The 14,634-nt window shown below is 38.8% G+C and overlaps 2 long non-coding RNA genes across 3 annotated transcripts; one reads left to right on the forward strand and one right to left on the reverse strand.

Annotated features, from left to right (window-relative positions):
- Positions 1-779: 779 nt before the first annotated feature.
- On the forward strand, positions 780-1,968 carry LOC131541385 (uncharacterized). Its single transcript, XR_009271485.1, has 3 exons — positions 780-1,128; positions 1,551-1,642; positions 1,775-1,968. It is a non-coding gene; the product is annotated as an uncharacterized LOC131541385 (long non-coding RNA).
- Positions 1,969-11,296: 9,328 nt separating this feature from the next.
- LOC131541399 (uncharacterized) lies at positions 11,297-14,100 on the reverse strand. 2 transcript variants are annotated; one of them, XR_009271491.1, is made up of 5 exons: positions 13,862-14,100; positions 13,084-13,270; positions 12,360-12,398; positions 11,465-11,550; positions 11,297-11,356 (listed from the first exon to the last, which is right to left on the reverse strand). It is a non-coding gene; the product is annotated as an uncharacterized LOC131541399 (long non-coding RNA). The 2 variants fall into 2 exon arrangements; XR_009271490.1 differs by having other exon boundaries at positions 11,309-11,550.
- Between the last annotated feature and the right edge of the window lie 534 nt (positions 14,101-14,634).

Consider the following 14,634-nt stretch of genomic DNA (forward strand, 5'->3'; position numbering starts at 1 on the left):
TTTAAAAGCTCAAACTCTCCAAAAAAAAAAATCCATTGACTTTCACAAACATGGCATACAGCCATTGTAAATTATTGGTATGTTATCTGATCAGAATGTGCATTTGTTATTTGTGTGAGAGAAAACCTATACCTATGGAGAAATTTGAAATTAGAAAAAAACAGAGCATGGAGAAAAGGGTCTGAAAGGACTGGAATGCATACCATAAAATTTTGAATCCTCAATTTGTCAAATGTGCATGTCTGCATTATGGAAAGACCATAATTTACCATAGTTTACATCTTCCCATACCATGAATGCTGTAAAGGCATTACCACTGCAGTCAACAGTGTAATCTGTAGACAAATGTTGCAATTATGACAGTATTTGCAGTAAGTGTTACTGTGGACAAAGGAATAAACCTAAACCAACAGGTGGTGTAACACTGTCTGCAATACAGCAAAGGGTCAGATACAGAAAATGCCACAGTTGTATGTACAGCTGCATTTAGGCATAAGAGTGGTTATACAGTTGAGACAAGGGATTTGCTAAAGTTCAAAAGGGTCATTATTGGTCATATGAATGTAACTGTAATTTACGAGTATAGACAGACATGTACACACTGTCTGTACTCCTAAACCTAACCCTATTTTAACTCTAAATTCATAGGAAATTATAGGTGAATAGTGAATAGCACACATACACTTGTAAGCATAAGTGAAAACACCATTTTACCAATTAATTACATGTAACAGCCTAAAAAATAAAAATCAATATACATACATATTTTCTATCTTTTGTTTAAAACTAGTTTTTTCTACAGTTGCAATGTTATTTGATGTCTCTCTTTGTTGCTTTGGTCGTGATTGGTTAATCTAAACGTCATCCAGGAATCTGGCCAATGACAACTGGGCACGCCTCCTACCGCTCAAATTTGAATTTACACACCAGTCCGTTGCTGCTCTGTTTATCTGCAGTCCTGCTCCGTTCAGTGCAGTAGTAATGGCTTTTACATGGATTATCACATATCTGACAGATGAATTCTTATTTTGACCGATTTTGAGTTATGCGGTGCAGATTGAGAACGAAAAAGCGCGAATATGAACACAGACACAATGGCTAATGGACACATATTGCAAACGGCAGAAGGTAAATACCATTTATAATTTTTCTACTGTTACTGTTAAAGTGATATGCTAATCGCGATGACATAATCTGTTACTGTTTTGATATTATGTTTTAATAAATGCTGTGTGTAATGAGGATGTTGTGGCCATGATTTAAAGTGACTACTTTGTGTTTTTAAATATTTGTTTATATCGCGGAATGTAAATATATCCACGTAACATAGTGCTACGAGTTACTGACGTTTTAATAGAGAAACATGCATGAATGACAGAATAAATAGCGGGACATGTATGATGTTAATACAGAAGGCCGCCGTTTGCTGATCTTATTTTTAATAACAGCATGAAATAGTAAAAATAACTAACGTTATATTGTTATTTTATTGTAAAATAAAATGTCTCACTGTGGAACATGAAAAACTGGCATATACACTTGTTCAACAGAGAGGACATGAAACCACCATTCTTGGACTCTGAAGAATACTATGCAAACCATATGCTTTTGGATCTACTGTTAAGTTTTTGTAATAAAGCTGGTGAGTAGGCTAAATTTCTGTAAGCCCATGTCTCTGTCAGTAAGTCAACAATATTGTTCTATTAAACCTGTTAATATTCATTTGTGTGTGTGTGTGTGTGTGTGTGTGTGTGTTTTCCCTCTCATGGTCCAGAGGTTTTGGGATTGAAAATCTTCTGCCACATGATCCGTAAAAGTGAGTATACATGTCATGCTAACATTAATTCTTTAAATGATCATGTGCTATTATATGTGCTGAAATGTGAACACAGCAAAGCAGGTAAACTCTGCACCAAGGCACCAATCTGATTCAAAGTTCATTCTTGAGTTTAGCTCACTCAACATGAAAACTCCCTCATCATTTTCTCACCCTCATGTCTTTTTTGATCTTCTTTTGTGTTCCACAGAAAAAAGTCAGTTATGCAGATTGGAAAAGACATGGGTGGTTAAATGATGACATATCCTATATTCTTCACATAAAATGGGCCATTTGTAGATTTTATGGGTCTTGCTTCCCGTCTCTTTTACTTCCAAATATTTTTAGCTGTACAGAACCGCTCGTTTTGCTGCTTGATATTGCAAATTGGTGTGTCTTACCATGTTATTTTAGTGTATTAGCTTAATTATGAACACACTGGTTTGTAATGCAAACAGTTTTACCATTTACTGCATGTTGTTATTCTTGTCGTTGTTTCCCTATAGCGGCTAATGAACTGGAAGTCTCGCCCATAGGCTTACTTCCGTGTTTAGGAATAAGGTGGATAAGTATGATATCTTGAGTAATTTAATGATCTCCTCAAGTACATTTGTTAGACATTTCACCCCCTTGTGATAGAAAAACAGTGTAAACCGATTAATAATTATATTTGTTATAAAAATACAGGTATTAGCATAGTAGTAATTGATACAAATATTAATTCTTTTTATTTTTTGGTGTACTAATTGGCATTTTTCTGGGTACAACATTTATTTACTTTATGATACATCTGAGAAAAGTTGTTCATTGTTGTGAATACTAATTTCTTTATAACTAGCATCTCAAAGTAGAGTACACACACAGCAGTGAGTAAAGAACACACACCCAGAGCAGTATTCAGCCATTTTTATTGTGCGGCCCGTGTGGGTAACGTGCCTTGCTCAAGGGCACCTCAGGCCCCGTTTACACTAGTGCGTTTTTTAAAAGAGCGCTGTTCATTCACTCATCTACATTTCCTGCCAGTATTGAGACTCGAACCCATGACCTTCAGGTTACAAGTCTGACTCTCTAACCATTCGGCCAAAAACGCTGCAGTGAGGGAGCTGGACGTGAGTATGGAGTGGGCTGTGGAGATGTAGAGTGCCGTGGAGATGGTGGTGAGGGCTGTAGAGCTGGAGAGTGGTGTGGAGAAGGAGTGGGCCCCGGGGATAGAGTGGGCTGCGGAGATGGAGTGGGCCGCGGAGATTGAGTGGGCTGCGGGGATGGAGTGGGCCGCGGGGATGGAGTGGGCCGCGGAGATGGAGTGGGCCGCGGAGATGGAGACACTGGTGCTGGCAGTGGAGACGACAAGTGCTGCAGAGGTGGTGCCAGCCGTGGAGATGGTGAGGGGCACGGAGATGGTGTGAGAGTTTTTGAAGGGCTGACACGTGGAGCCAATAGGGCCCCATAATGGCTGGACTCTATATGTTGGAGGAGTCCAACAGCACCCTGGACCCTGGCCCCACAGCTGTCACACCTCTCGTAGTAACGTAGACCAATCATGTTCCATACACAATGATGTTCCGTACAGATGACGTTTTGGCACCGAAACGCTAAATAAATACTTCCAGGTTGTACACAAACGATATATCTGTGTCGTCTTCATTTCTCCCTCTTTCACCCTGAATTAAGACAGAGACCCATTCGCCGGTTGTTTCAGTGTTGAAATGAATACTATTTTGCTTGCTACCGAGGCAGATAACATACCTAATTAACTAGCTAACGTCAACTAGTTTCCTCCCTCACATTACTTCACAGAGCGGGAAATAGCAGACTAAAGTACTACTTTTCGGCGATTTGGTACAATAAATTTAGCTGGTATCACGTCTATAATTTTAAGCCTCCTGCCATTGTTTACATCTGTTCAAATCACGTCATTTAAAAAAGAAACAAACTGCTGGCTCAGGTGTCTTTGCCACTGTTTGAGTGTTATACGGAGAGAGACCGTGTGTGTGTGTGTGTGAGAGACACAATCGCGCACTCTCCTTATGTGTATGTGCACACATCTTTGTACCTCACCGCTCATAACTTGGACTGAAAAAGTCAGAAAAGTCATCATAGAAGTTATTTGAGCATTTGGCATGAGCATCAAGTAATTTACAGCGGTGGCCAAAATTAGTAGAACACTAGTATTTTCACCAGCTAAAAAATGGTTTTAAGTCAGTTATTTCTATCTTTTGCTGTAGTGTGTCAATAGGAAATATTAGTTTACATTTCCAAACATTCATTTTGCCATTAATTGTAATAATCCAGTGAGCTTTTTGTCTGACAACAGCCAGTGCTCCACACAGAGATCTGATCTGATCATCATCCAGTCTGTCTGGAATGACACAAAATCACGTTATTTAAAAAGAAACAAACTGCTGGCTCAGGTGTCTTTGCCACTGTTTGAGTGTTATCTGGAGAGAGACCGTGTGTGTGTGTGTGTGAGAGACACAATCGCACACTCTCCTTATGTGTATGTGCACACATCTTTGTACCTCACCGCTCATAACTTGGACTGAAAAAGTCAGAAAAGTCATCATAGAAGTTATTTGAGCATTTGGCATGAGCATCAAGTAATTTACAGCGGTGGCCAAAATTAGTAGAACACTAGTATTTTCACCAGCTAAAAAATGGTTTTAAGTCAGTTATTTCTATCTTTTGCTGTAGTGTGTCAATAGGAAATATTAGTTTACATTTCCAAACATTCATTTTGCCATTAATTGTAATAATCCAGTGAGCTTTTTGTCTGACAACAGCCAGTGCTCCACACAGAGATCTGATCTGATCATCATCCAGTCTGTCTGGAATGACACAAAATCACGTTATTTAAAAAAGAAACAAACTGCTGGCTCAGGTGTCTTTGCCACTGTTTGAGTGTTATACGGAGAGAGACCGTATGTGTGTGTGTGTGTGAAAAGACACAATCGCACACTCTCCTTATGTGTATGTGCACATCTTTGCACCTCACCGCTCATAACTTGGACTGAAAGATGAATGTGTAGAAAGTGAGCATATCTCCAAAAATCTTGTTGAGCTGCAGGTTTAATGACTGCATTTTTTTTACAAAAATTGTTTTGATTTATGTTTTTGATTATTGAGCTGTAGGTTTAGGTTAAGTGACTGCATTTTCAATTTTTTTTTTCCATTTAGAAGGATTTTTATTTTTTTATTTTTTTGCAGAAAATAATTTATTTATGTTCTGATTATTGTTGAGCTGCAGGTTTAGGCTCACTTAAGTGATTGCACGTAATTTAATTAACAAGAATTCAATTATTTATATTAATTATTTAGCCTGACATGTTTACCATTCCAAAATGTTCTATATGTTTCTTAAAAATAAAATGTATTGTGTTCAGTGGAAAGAACGTTGTTGTTTTTTTACCCAGACATTTAAAAATAACATATTTTAGAGCTATAATCGCAATAACGTGATACCGTGAAACCGTGATATTTTTATCTAAGGTTATCATATCGTCAGAATCTCATACCGGCCCATGCCTACTGCAGTTACAAATGCATAAATAATGTTTTGATATTTGAAACTTAAAACGTTGAAAACTGATGTTTGAAATTATTTTGAAAAATGAAGATACTTTAAATGTGAAATTAAAACCACCAGTAGGTGGCAGTAATTCACTGTTAATAAGAGAGTCATTGCGATTGAAACAAATCATTTAAAGGAACACTCCACTTTTTTTGGAAATAGGCTCATTCTCCAACTCGCCCAGAGTTAATAAGTTGAGCTTTACAGTTTTGGAATCTATTCAGCCGATCTCCGGGTCTGGCAATAGCACTTTTAGCATAGCTTAGCATAGGTCATTGAATCCGATTAGACCAGTAGCATCGCGTTCAAAAATGACCAAAGAGTTTCGATATTTTTACTCTTCTGTAGTTCTATCGTGTGCTAAAACCGACAGAAAATGAAAAGTTGCGATTTTCTAGGCCGATATGATTAGGAACTATACTCCCATTCCGGCGTAATAATCAAGGAACTTTGCTGCCGTAACATGGCCGCAGCAGGCGCAGTGATATCACACAGCGCATGTGGCGATAGATATGTACATTTCCTGAAGAAAATGTGAGTGGTGCTTGCCGTGGCATATCACTGCGCCTGCTGCGGCCATGTTACAGCAGCAAACTTCTTTAATTATTATTCTTGAGTTTCTTGAGTTTCTCATGGTTAAATGTAGACCGTTTTATCTACCGCGGGAGTTCACTTCCACCATTATAACTGCAGCCTATATTCCCCAGATGCTGATGCCAAGCTTGCTATGAAAGAACTTCACGCAGCCATCAGTAAACAACAGACTGATCACCGGGCGGCTTTTATTGTTGCAGGTGACTTTAATCACTCAAACTTAAAGTCAGTGCTACCCAAGTTTCACCAGCATGTTTCCTGTCACACCAGAGGAAACAAAACCTTAGACCATGTTTACACAAACATGGCTGGAGCTACGTTGCGACACCCCTCCCCACCTGGGACAGTCAGATCACCTTTCTTTGTTCCTCACCCCAAATATGCACCCCTCATCAACCGTGTGAAGCCATCAGTGAAGACCATCAAGGTGTGGCCTGCGGGGGCAGATTCCACACTCCAGGAAAGGTTTCTACACACAGACTGGAGTATGTTTGCTTCTCAAGCCACCAGTGGCGCTCACACAGACATTGACTCCTCTGTATTGGATCATATCAATATCACCATTGACAGTGTTACAACCCAGAAACAGATCACCACATATCCAAATCAGAAGCCTTGGATGAACAAGGAAGTGCGACTCCTGTTGAAGTCACGCAACACTGCCTTCAGATCAGGAGATGCACAAGCCTACAGCACATCCAGAGCAAACCTGAAGAGGGGCATCAAAAAGGCCAAGCACTGCTACAAGCTAAAGATAGAGGGACACTTTTCCAACTCTGACCCTCGACGCATGTGGCAGGGCATTCAGGCCATCAGTGACTACAAACCCACCCACTCCACCCCCGCAGCCACTGATGTCAACTTCCTGAACGAGCTAAATTACTTTTATGCTCGCTTTGAAAGAGACAACAGAGAAACTGCCACCAAGCTCAATCCCTCAGCTGACCACCCACCAATCATACTCTCCTCCACAGATGTCTGCAAGGCACTGAGCCGGATCAGCGCGCACAAGGCTGCTGGACCAGACAACATCCCTGGTCGTGTTCTCAGGGCATGTGCGGAGCAGCTCGCTGGGGTTTTACAGACATTTTCAACCTGTCTCTTGCCCAAGCAGCCGTACCAACATGCTTTAAATGCACTTCCATTGTGCCAGTGCCAAAACACTCTAGTCCGAGGTGCCCTAATGACTACCGCCCTGTAGCACTCACACCCATCGTCATGAAGTGCTTTGAGCGGCTGGTCCTGGAACACCTAAAAGACTCTCTACCATCCACATTGGACTCACACCAGTTTGCCTACCGTAGCAATAGGAGCACAGAGGACGCAGTTTCCATGGCACTGCACTCTGTGCTCACTCACCTGGACAATAAGAACACTTATGCACGTATGCTGTTTGTTGACTTCAGCTCAGCATTCAACACTGTCATCCCAACCAAGTTAATAGCCAAACTTGGAGACCTGGGCATCAATACCTCAATGTGTAACTGGATTTTGGACTTCCTGACCAACAGACCCCAGAATGTTCGATCAGGATTCACCTGCTCCACATCCATCACACTTAACACTGGTGTACCACAGGGCTGTGTGCTAAGCCCGTTTCTCTACTCCTCTTCACCTCCGACTGCAAGCCTGTGTATGGATCTAATTCCATCGTCAAGTTTGCAGACGACACCACGGTGATTGGCCTCATCAGCAACAACGATGAGACTGCCTATAGGGAGGAGATCCAGCACCTGGCCACATGGTGCACTGAAAATAACCTGCTCCTCAACACCACCAAAACAAAGGAGCTCATCGTGGACTTCAGGAAGGAGTCAAGAGGCACACGACACCATCCACATCAATGGAATGGCTGTTGAGCGTGTCTCCAGTTTCAAGTTCCTGGGGATCCACATCTCGGCGGACATGTTGTGGAAAACCAACACCTCCAGCCTGGTCAAGAAGGCTCACCAGCGCCTCTTCTTTCTGAGGACACTGAGGAAGAATCAGCTCTCCTCGGCTATCCTGGTGAACTTCTATCGCTGCGCAATAGAAAGCATCCTGACCAACTGTGTCACAGTATGGTATGGGAGCTGCTCTGTTGCGGAGCGCAAGGCACTGCAGCGGGTGGTGAAAACTGCCCAGCGCATCACAGGGACTCCACTACCTGCCATTGAACACATCCAGTGGAAACGCTGTCTGCATCGAGCTCGCAGCATCCTTAAGGACTCCTCTCACCCAGCCCACAGACTGTTTTCTCTCCTGCCCTCCGGCAGGCGTTTCAGGTGCCTCCGGACCAGGACCAGCAGACTAAAGAACAGTTTCTTCCCCAGAGCTGTCTCTTTACTGAACTCTAACCCCCGTTGATCCACTACCTCATATATTATTAACTCTTCTCTCCTACCTCACATCTGCCTTATTTGCACTACTGAATGTAAATTTTTATTACAGTAACAACTGTTTACTTTTGTATCTTGCACTACCATACCTAAATTGGACTATGCTCATTTGCACTGCCGACTGTTGTTACATTATCAATGCTTACATTAACATTTTGCACCGTATGTCTAATTGTAATACGCAATCAATTCCACTGCACTTTACACCTTGTTTATAGTAATAGTCATCTGTATATATATTATATTGATAGTACATATCACCTGTAAATTCTGCTTATAGTAATAGCCATCTGTATATTTATTCACTATACATATTCACCTGTAAATTCTGTATATTTATTCACTATACATATTCACCTGTAAATTCTGTATATTTATTCACTATACATATTCACCTGTAAATTTCTGTATATTTATTCACTATACATATTCACCTGTAAATTCTGTTTATATTAATAACCATCTTTCTATATATATTTATACATATATTCAGTACATATCCTTGTCCTGCACTTATTCAACCATTGTATATACTGCACTTGCTGCTATTGCACTTCTGGTTAGACCTAAACTGCATTTCGTTGCCCTGTACCTGTACTTGTGTAATGACAATAAAGTTGAATCTAATCTAATCTAATCTAATCTTATTACGCACAATTAAAACTGGAAAATAATCTAATTTCAGTTACTTACATGTGGTTCATAAACACATAATCCTTTCTGGATTACAATCCGCCATCAAAATGATATTGTAACAGAGTGAAATATCTGTCACAGTTTTGTTCTTGCAATTAAGAATTCAATATGTGGTAATATCTACGAGGCACTAGAGGGCGCCTGTTAGACTCACCTGGATAGTATATCAGGTGAGCAGTTGCCTGAAGAAGTAGTTCAGTTTGGATAGAGGGAACACATGTTACTTTGTGGCTACTTTGAACTCTCTGACATGAAACACTGATCTGAGTAGAAATATTTGAACGCAAAGCTTCCATGAAGAAAGCAGTTGCTAGCAAGCAGCAAGTTTAAACTAGATGGACATTTAAGAGATACGGTGCAGTCATACCACTTTTATTACACAACATTTCACCACATAAATAATTAAGTACTAGTTTGTTAGTTATCTTATAATCCATTACAGTGTACGAAACAAAATGGCAGCAGCTGTTTGTATGAAATGAGAGAGTGAGTCCACGATATCAGGTAAACAGAATTAAGAAATTGTACACATACTATTGAATTGAGTTTTCATAATTTATTAGCTAACCAAACGCAAAGCTTCCACCAAGAAAAACTGTTCCTTGCAAGCATATAGCACCGACTTAAGTTACCCGGAAGAGTGTGTTATTAGCTTTTACCAGTTGTTACTGGGGAATAACATACCTTAGAATGTCACGACTGACCAATCAGAATCAAGCATTTTCACAGAGCCGTGTAATAATTTAATTTAAACCACAGCCACCACAAAATCAGACTTAACATCTCTTATTTACTTTGAGATCATTCTGAAGTTAAATACAGATTTAAAATCCTAACAATAAATTGTTTATTAGCTATGATACTGGTTTTGAAATCAAATGTTTGCATGGTTATGTCAGGAAACACTGGCATATAAGAATGCCTTGGAAAAAACCTTTAATCTTAAAAAAATAAAGCATATGCATAAACCCAAATAGGAAATAAAACCGTTATCTAATAAGCATGTGTCTTGTTCTGTGTCCTAAACTCCTGAAACATTGCTGTCTCATGTTTTAGAGCATTCAATGCAATTTATGAAATAGGTCAATTAAATAGGTCAATATGGGTGTGGGTGTGTGAAAAAAAATTCAGATGTAACCCCCTTTGTAATCATTAACATTTTCAGAAGTAACTGTAATTTAATTACACGTTTTTTCTCAGTAACTGTAACTAATTACAATTAAATTTATTTTGTAATTAAATTATGTAATTCCGTTACATGTAACTAGTTACTCCCCAACACTGTATATATATATATACAGTGGGGCAAAAAAGTATTTAGTCAGCCACCAATTGTGCAAGTTCTCCCACTTAAAAAGGTGAGAGAGGCCTGTATTTTTCATCATAGGTATACCTCAACTATGAGAGACAAAATGAGAAAAAAAAATCCAGAAAATCACATTGTAGTTTTGTAATTTATTTGCAAATTATGGTGGAAAATAAGTATTTGGTCAATAACAAAATTTCATCTGAATACTTTGTTATATACCCTTTGTTGGCAATAACAGAGGTCAAACGTTTTCTGTAAGTCTTCACAAGGTTTTCACACACTGTTGCTGGTATTTTGGCTCATTCCTCCATGCAGATCTCCTCTAGAGCAGTAATGTTTTGGGGACGTCGCTGGGCAACACGGACTCCAAAGATTTTCGATGGGGTTGAGATCTGGAGACTGCCCAGGTAGCCAAAATGATCCGGCCCGATAACGGCCCAAATCCGGCAAACCGGAAGAAATAACTCGGCCCGGATGCGGTTGCCGGACTCTTGTGAATTACGGGAGTGAATGACGCGCCAGAATACGCTGGCCCGAGTCCGACACTGAGCCGACACTGCCGGCATCGGGCCGCAATCACGCCAGCATAGATTATACAATTAGCCGGTACTGGCACGAGTCTGGATACCAAATGGTAATGTATATGAAATACAAACCAATATTCATTTAATTAATAACAACAAAATTTACCAAAACAATATTAGCTTATTTGCTATATAGCCTACATGGATAAGAACTGTTCGTGTAATTCATTGATTCTCTAAAAAATAAAAAAAAATGTATTATTAAAGATTTCCTCCAGTTTTTATTTACAGTTGTTTCCACAAATATTACACACACACACACACACGTGCAGTTCCCCCCTCAATACCCCCCAATAAGAATGACACCATAAATGTAAAAAATATGAGAATTTATTATTGAAAAATTGACATCAACAACTGCATAAAAAACATATTAGAACCTCTAAGATCTCCCAGGACCTCAGGTTTATCCTAAAAGATGGACAGAAAAAAGGAAAGAGATAAAGAGGGGACACATATTGAAACATAGTTAGTAAGATCTCAGTGAACTCAATGGTAAATGGTAAATTTGGAGCATACCTTAAGAAGAATTTCTTTGTTGTAGGACCTGCTCTCTTCTTCCATGCCTTCTGTTTATAAACTTCTCAGTTTTTCCATCCAGCTCACTGCAGTATTTGCAGAAAAATAATATATATATATATATATATATATATATATGTGTGTGTGTGTGTGTGTGTGTGTGTGTGTGTGTGTGTGTGTGTGTGTGTCAGTGTCAGTCTGGTATATGTGGCACAAGTTTGCCTATTTAAACATGAAGCTTAGCATAAAGACCAGGTAGGAAGAAGATCAAGAAAAAAATATATACTGCATGTTATGTGGTCAAAAAGTCATTTCAGAAATTCAGACTACTTTTTCACTTTTTGCAGACATTATGTTGTAGATTTAATTTAAAAATAATACAGTTTTACAGTTTAAAAATGACAAAAAAAAGAAAAAGGTCTATAAAAATTTGGGCACCCTGCATGGTCACTACTACTTGACTACTTACTCAAAATTACACCCTGACTCAAACAGTACAACAAAATTAATCTTAAGATATTATGTCCTAGCCCATCTGATTACAATATCCTAAAAGAAACCATATATTTACACATCTACTCTATAGCAAAATATAACATTCAATTAAATGTAAAAAAAGGGAAATCCAAGGCACTCTTCTTCAAAATTATTTAAGAAGCCTTTATTTTACTGGCTATTACATAATAGAAAATATAAAGGACAAGGGAAGAAGCAACCATGTCTTCTTCCCGTGTCTTTTATATTTTCTATTATGAAATAGCCAAAATAAAGGCTTTTAAAATAATTTTTTACATTTACTTGAATTCCCTACCCCAAAGTGCACCCTCAGACATCTGAACTTCCGGAGCACCCTGGACTTTTTTTTGTCTTTCCAAGATAACATTCAATTACTTACATGGCATAGGTGAACTCTTTTCAGATGATCTTGACAAATCTGACAAAAAAATATAAAAAAGCAATCACAAAAATATTAGAAGTGTAGCAGGAACATTATTACACTATTCACATAATATGTTGTGTAATTAAATCATGTAAATTCACTAACAAACTACAAAATACATAACTTTTAAAACAGATCAGATTATGCTAGACTGTTAAATAAATAAATGAATAAATAACTGCTGCATGACATATGTGACCCTGGAGCACAAAACCAGTCTTAAGTCGCTGGGGTATATTTGTAGCAATAGCCAAAAATACATTGTATGGGTCAAAATGATCTATTTTTCTTTTATGCCAAAAATCATTAGGATATTAAGTAAAGATCATGTTCCATGAAGATATTTTGTAAATTTCCTACCATAAATATATTAAAACTTAATTTTTGATTAGTAATATGCATTGCTAAGAGCTTCATTTAGGTAGTGATTTTCTCAATATTTTGATTTTTTTTGCGCCCTCAGATTCCAGATTTTCAAATTTGTATCTCAGCCAAATATTGCCCAATCCTAACAAACCATACATCAATGGAAAGCTTTCAGATGATGTATAAATCTCAATTTAGAAAGATTGACCCTTATGACTGGTTTTGTAGTCCAGGGTCACATATATTTAATGAACCTACATTTAAAAAATGTAGAAAATGTTTGACAGTCAGCTTAAAAAATATATATACTTACAAAGCCAAAGACTTGTGACAAGTGCTGTGGAGGCTTTAGGGTGCAGCAGCTACTGACACAGAAACAAAAGGGAGAAAAAGAAAAAGCATCACTCAATATAAGATAATGCATATGTCTGTACAAACTGAATAAATCCAAGATGCAGGATGACTGCTAGACTGATCACTTCCATCAATCGGATGACAATCTGAAAAAAGAAAGAAAAAAAGAATAAATATTTGAATATGACTTTTATTTCTTCCCTGGTGTATACACATGCATACATGTTTTACTTTTATTTTAATTATTTGTTATTAAAAAGCAGAATTATTATTATTTTTACTATTATTATCTCATAAGGATAGGCTACATTGGCTTGTGTGAGTCTTCTGTCTCTCGCTCGCTCTACCACACACGCTGAGAGAGAGAGAGAGAGAGAGAGAGCGCGCGTTCAGTGTGCGTCAGTGTCGCGCGCTCTCACTGCTCTCACACAACACTGCTTAAATGTGAAAATAATATTAATAATAATTGTAAAATTAATATATAGGCTATATTGTTTTTTAAATAACGTTACCTTGACAGACATGAATGTGAAACGAAAGGAGGTTTTCTCAATTCTAGCAGATCTGCGCAAATGACGTCACACAGATATAACGGCATTAACGGTAATTAACGGTGCTGAAGAGCGGGCCGTACAAAATAAAGACTGAAAGCCTCGTTTATGTGAACAGTAGGCTTATGGTACATTTAAATGACAGATCCGTCGATTTTATACTTATGTACACAAAAAATACTTTACCTCGTGAAAGCTCTCCCGTCAGGCGATGTCCACTCAGAGTCCGGCTGTGCGCGTGATGTGACGACCGCAGCTTATATAACCTCTGGTTCTTTCGCGGGCTTTGCACGTGAGGTGTCAAATAGTCAAAGTTACATTTATATCTATTTTATTTTTAATTTTTTTTAATCATCTGAGATGTACATTTAAGTCATTACCTCATGTTAAATTTACCCTGGCAAAATAAATAAATAAAATAAATTACACACACACACATACATATATTTGTGTGTGTGTGTGTGTGTGTGTGTGTGTGTATATATATATATATATATATATATATATATATATACACACACACACAAGTGTTACAGTTTAGGACTGACACTTGTGGTCCACAGTCGGGCTGAATGTGGCTCAATGTGCCGTTTCTCAACCAGAATCGGGCCAGATCCACAGATCCAAAACCTAGCCAAATCTGGCAACCATTACTGGGCCGGACCTGGCTCACTTCTGGCAAGCCGCTGCCAGCACACAGCCGAGTGTGCCGACACTCAGCCGCATTCAGCCCGATTCCGCTGGACCTTGAAATGCTTCTTACGAAGCCACTCCTTCGTTGCCCGGGCGGTGTGTTTGGGATCATTGTCATGCTGAAAGACCCAGCCACGTTTCATCTTCAATGCCCTTGCTGATGGAAGGAGGTTTTCTCTCAAAATCTCACGATACATGGCCCCATTCATTCTTTCGTTTACACGGATCAGTCGTCCTGGTCCCTTTGCAGAAAAACAGCCCCAAAG

The sequence above is a fragment of the Onychostoma macrolepis genome, chromosome 05 (genome assembly GCF_012432095.1).
Source record: "Onychostoma macrolepis isolate SWU-2019 chromosome 05, ASM1243209v1, whole genome shotgun sequence".
Lineage (NCBI taxonomy): Eukaryota > Metazoa > Chordata > Actinopteri > Cypriniformes > Cyprinidae > Onychostoma > Onychostoma macrolepis.